Source organism: Carlito syrichta, unplaced genomic scaffold (assembly GCF_000164805.1).
Source record: "Carlito syrichta isolate Samal-C Ts95f unplaced genomic scaffold, Tarsius_syrichta-2.0.1 Scaffold69771, whole genome shotgun sequence".
NCBI classification, from domain to species: Eukaryota; Metazoa; Chordata; class Mammalia; order Primates; family Tarsiidae; genus Carlito; species Carlito syrichta.
In genome coordinates, this window is record NW_007013867.1 from 1 (window position 1) to 5,790 (window position 5,790).

The 5,790-nt window shown below is 43.1% G+C and overlaps 1 long non-coding RNA gene across 1 annotated transcript; it reads right to left on the reverse strand.

Moving 5' to 3' along the window:
- Positions 1 to 546: 546 nt before the first annotated feature.
- LOC103254115 lies at positions 547 to 5,391 on the reverse strand. Its single transcript, XR_503934.1, has 2 exons — positions 5,305 to 5,391; positions 547 to 618 (listed from the first exon to the last, which is right to left on the reverse strand). It is a non-coding gene; the product is annotated as an uncharacterized LOC103254115 (long non-coding RNA).
- Positions 5,392 to 5,790: the final 399 nt, after the last annotated feature.

The following is a 5,790-nucleotide window of genomic DNA, read 5'->3' on the forward strand; positions in this document are numbered from 1 at the left end:
CGGCCTGCTGGGCTCAGGTGATCCTTCCACCTCAGTCTTCCAAGTAGCCGGAACTACAGGCACGCACTACCACGCCTGGCTAATTTTTTGGTTCATCGCAGAGACGAGGTCTGGCCAAGTTGCCCAGGCTGGTCTCCAACCTGTGGGCTCAGGAAATCCTCTCACCTTGGCCTCCCAACGTGCCGGGATTGTAGGTGCGAGCCGCCAAGCCCAGCCCGTGCTTATGATCTTAACTACATTAAGTTTATATTAAATCTATTCCTACCTTTTGGGAAGACCAATTTTGCTTTAACCATGATTTTTATTATTTCTACTGCCTTTCCCCCAAGTTACTCCAGCTAATCAGTAATTAGCTGTATTTCACTCATGGTCCCGATACCAGTGAGAAAATAATATAGATGTATAAATATACTCATTGCGGTCTTTTCTAACCTCTTCTGCCAGATGATCTAGCTCTTTTTCTAATGCATCACTTTTTTTGGCTGGCAGAGACCCTCCAGCTCGACTATCCTCTGTAGTTGTTGTAATATCTGATAATGGAGAGTCTTCCATTTCAAATTCTGGTATTTTCTTAGAAACCGTCTCACATTTCTGTTTGGGAAGTCTCAACTTCGTGTTCTGAGGAAGACAAACATGTAATATTAAAACCTTAGTAATCATGGTTGATCTGGAAGTTTTCTTCACTAGAGGTTCACTGGTTATCATAAACCCAAAAGGCTGTTAATATTAATGAGAAATTATATACTCACTGGCAGAATTAACTAATTCCCAAATTCCCACTTAGCAATAGAGAATGCATAAGTCGACATGGCACAAAATGTGTAAATACTGGAAAAGGTGAAAATAGAAATTTAATTAAATTAAGTTGTGAGATCAACAAAAAGAAATACTATTTTACCATAATTCAGTATGGTCACAATTAGTTGTAAATTAATATACCTTTCCAAGTAGTGTAACACTCTTTCTGAGGATGAAGCTGCCTGTAACAGCAAAGAGGCAGAACCAGAGAAAAGAAAAAGAGAACAAATCCAAGATATAAGCAGGAAAGAATTCCATTCATTTGACGTATCTAAATGTTCTTTAAAAACTGTCTGCCCCGTATCTGTCCGTTACGATTTCACTCAATTCGTCCCGGTCATCAAAAGGCAGTTTACTCTAGGGAGGTACAGTGACAATTAGAGCGGTACTTCAGCCCAATTTGGGTATCAGGCTCCCAAGTATGAACACTTTGCTTACCCACTATATATTTTCATAAGTCAATGGTATTCTTTCTTTCTTGTTTGAGTCAGAATTTCATTATGTCACCAGGCTTAGTATGCAGTGGCACACCTCTAGCCCCTGCTACTTTGACCTGCTAGGCTTAGGCAATCCCTTCGCCTCATCCTTCCAAGTAGCTGGAACCAAGGTGTGCACCACCACGCATAGTTAATTTTTTAATTTATCGTAGAGAAGAAGCCTGGCCTTATTGCCCAGGTTGGTCTGGAACCTCTGGACTCAGGCTATCCTGTCACCTCAGCTTCCCAAAGGGCTGGGATTGTAGGCAGGAGCCACTACGCCCAGAAGTATTTTTTCCAAAAGGGTTAAATAACTCGATGAACACTCGAAAACTTGAGTACAGATTAAAAACAAATTTAATTAACTAGAATTGCATTATTACAGTGTCTGCAGGATATAAATCACAAAATTTCATTGTAGCAGAGACTTACTTTTAAGATTCGTTTACATTTCAATCCAAAATCAATCTCATAAGCTAAAGTCTGCTTTACAGCAAATAGGTTTTCACTTACAGTAAAGTCGTCGGGTTATTCAGAAATGTGGTTTCCTGTATTCTGCATCTTGGGTTTTTTTTGTTTTTGTTTTTTGAGTCGGGGTCTTACCCTAGCGCCCAAGCTGCAGTGCAGTGACACAATCACGACTCACCACAGCCTTGACCTTCCTGGGCTCTGGCAATCCTTCTGACGCAGCCTCCTTTTGTAGAGATGAGGTCTCGCTATATCGCCCAGGCTGGTCACAAACTCCTAGGCTCAAGAAATCCTCCTGTCTCAGCCTCATAGGTGTTGGGAATACAGACATGAGCCACCACACCCGACCTGTATGTTATATTTCTTAATCTTTTGAATTCTCTTTTCTCTTTGGATTAACATTAAAATCTTATGTATCTTTCTTCATGCTTATTATGTTATAAAAATGCTAAAAGCCTTCAAAGAAATGATAACTTGAAAGAAACTATTTGGGCAACCCCAACGGGTCCCCTCCCACTGTGGGAACTAATCTGTCTTCTCAATAAATCCTGCTTAAACAAAAAAGGAACTATTTTATTTTCATCGTTAAAAATATTGAAAATCCAAAGGCTAAAGGCTTTTCTACACTAGGTAATATAAAAAACAAGAGTACCACTGAGACCACTTTCTTCTGGTTTTCTTTTCCCCCCTGACTTGGAGTCTCACTCTGTCGACAAGATTGGAGTGCAGTGGCACGCTCATGGTCACCAGGCTGCGACCTGCTGGGCTCAGGTGGTCCTTCCGCCTCAGCCTTCTTTCTGAATAGCTGGAACTACAGTCCTGCATCACCACGCTCACCTAATTTTTTTTATTTGTTTATTGTAGAGATGAGGTCTCGCCAAGTTGCCCAGGCCGGTCTCGAACCCATGGGCTCAGGCAATCCTCTCACCTTGGCCTCCCATAGTGGTGGCATTACAGGTGTGAGCCACCACGCCCGGCCGAGACCACTTTCAGCAACAATCATGCTGGTGCTTTCCTTCTTTGTACAGCCGGGAGTACAAAGTGAATAGCTTTGTAAATATCTTATATAATGGCAACTATAACTTTTCAAACTTTAAACATGCAATTTTGGAATCTTTACCTACCTTCTAATGACAATTCAGAATCACTGCAGTCACTCAAATTTCAATTTAGCCTTGACAGAATATAACCCAGATACCAGAGGCAAAGGAATCATCATCTCTACTAGACTTTCTATGAAAACTTTACATTAAAATTATCAAAAAGCCCTCTGAAACAGAGCCAGCAAACTATGGACCAATGCCACCAAGGTCCAACTACAGATGGTGAAGACAAAGGTTACATCTTTCCAAAGGCTATATCCAGAGGCTAGCTAGCAGGGTGTTTGGCAGTGCAACACCTATGTGCTTACTGTTGGCTGGATTGATAGAATGTCACTTGAGGATAGGATTTTTATAGGGGACAACAAAGTGTCTCCATTTGAATCATTCTTGTGGAACCTTATAAGACAGAATAATAGAAACATTCTACACCTTCTACCCTCTCATTAATGAAGTGGCAACATGTGTTAGACCTACTAACATCACACTCTAAGACAGCTTAAACAGCCCTGGCTAAGTCCTTACTCTCTCTGTCCACTTGTCATGCCAAGACTGAGGGCCATGAAATCCTAGCACCGTAACAGAACAAAAGAGTGAGTGTTGACTCCATTGTGGGAATTATCCTAAGGGAAGAGCATTTATCAAAGAAAAAATGGACCAGGAAGGCCAATGCGAGAGAATTGCTTGAGTTCAGGAGTTCAACACCAGCCTGGGCAACATAGCAAACACCACAGAAATGTACACATTAAATGGGTAAATTGTATGGTATATAAATTACATCTAAATAAAGCTGGTTTTGGTTTTCTTCTTTAGTTAGAGCCTCACCGTGTCGCCCAGGTTAGACTGTAGTAGCATGCTCATGGCCACTGCAGCCTCAACCTGTTGAGCTCAGATGATCCTTCCACCTTAGCCCTTCAAGAGGCTGGAAGTATGGGTGCACACCACCACCCCAGCTAATTTTTTTTTTTATTGCCCAGGTTGGTCTCAACCTGGGTCTCAGGCAATCCTCATGCCTCCGCCTCCCAAAGTGCTGGGAGTTTAGGTATGAGCCACTGCGCTGGCAAAAAGTTGTTGTTGTTTTTGAGTTGGAGTTTCACTCTGTCACCCAGGCTGGAGTGCAGTGGCACGCTCATGGCCACTGCAGCGTCAACCTGCTTGGGCTCAGGTGATCCTTCGGCCTTCCAAGTGGTTGGAACTACAGGCATGTGCCACGATGACTAGCTAATTTTTTTATTTATTGTAGAGATGAGGTCTTGCCAAGTTGCCCAGGTTGGTCTCGAACTGGTGGGCTCTGGCAATCCTTTCATCTTGGCCACCCAAAGTGCTGGGATTATATGCGCCAGCCACCACGCCCAGCCATAAAGTGGTTTTTAAAGAAAAGAAAAAAAATTGAAAGCTGATTCATGTTATCATGTGGGTGAAACTTGAAAACATTGTGCAGAGTGAAAAACTGAGAGCAAAAGAAGCCCCCCAAAAAGGTCTCCTATTTTATGACTCTATTTACATGAAATATCCAGAATAAGCAAATCTATAGAGACAGGAGTGCCAAGGGGGGAAAGCTGTGTGCAACTGACTATGTAATGCACTGAAGTTTCCTTTTTTTAAAGTTTTTTTAATATTTTATTGTTTTTGAGTCGGAGTCTCACTCTGTCGCCCAGGCTGGAGTGCAGTGGCACACTCACGGCCAACGCAGCCTCGGCCTGCTGGGTTCAGGCGACCCTTCCGCCTCAGCCTTCCAAATAGCTGGAGCTACAGGTGCGCGCTACTAGACCCAGCTAATTTTTTTTTTATTTACTGTAGAGACGAGGTCTCACCAAGTTGTCCAGGGTGGTTGAACCCCTGAACTCAAGCAATCCTCTTACCATGGACTCCCAAAGTGCTAGGATTACAGGCTTGAACCACAACATCCTGCCTATTTGTATTTTTTTGAGTTGGAGTCTCACTCTGTCGCCAGGCTGGAGTGCTGTGGCACGCTCTCAGCTATTGCAGCCTCAACCTGCCTTGCTCAGGCAATCCTTCCGCCTCACCATTCCAAGTAGCTGGAACTACAGGTACTCGCCAAGAGGTCTGGATGATTTTTTGATTTATTGTAAAGACAAGGCCTCGCCAAGTGGCTCAGCCTGGCCTGCAACCCTCGGGATCAGACGGTCTTCTCGGCTCTGCCTCCCAAAGTGTGGGAATTACAGGTATAAGCCACAGCACCCAGTTGGTGAAGTATCCCTTTGAGAGGATGAATATGTTCTGAAATTAGGCAGTAGTGATGATTGCACAATACTGTGCATGCACTAAATGCCAACGAGTCCCACACTTGGCAATGACTGAAATGGTAAACCTTACGTTACATGCATTTCACCACGATAAAAAATAATTGGAGGAAAAAGACAAGGAATGTAAACAACTACTATCATAACGAGGAAAATGACAGGAGAGAGGTTTAAAAGAGAAAATAATAAATAACTCACCTGGAAGAGATGCAGGATACTGAGCAAGAATACTGTTCACATATGCTCCTTCTGAGGCAGGATCAAAGGAAAGAGGAGACATAGGTGGTAATAGATCCACAGCCTTAAAAGAGATTTCAGTTTTGAAGCAAACACATTGACTGATTACCACACTAACAATGTTAAGTTATGAACAGATGGTTTAGCCCCTAATAAAGACATAATTACCAAGCATATATCCTATAACTATTTCTGTTTTTTTAGGAGACAGGTTTTCACTCTGTCACCCAGGCTGGAGTACACTGGCACAGTCATAGCTCACTGCAGCCTCAAACTCCTGCGCTCGTGGGATCCTCCCACTTAAGCCTCGTGAGTAGCTGGGACTACAGATATAGACCACCATGCCCAGCTACTTTTGTTTGGTTTTTGTAGAAGTGAGGTCTCACTATGTTGCCCAGGCTGGACTCGAACTCCTAGACTCAAGCAGTCCTCCAACCTCAGCCTCCC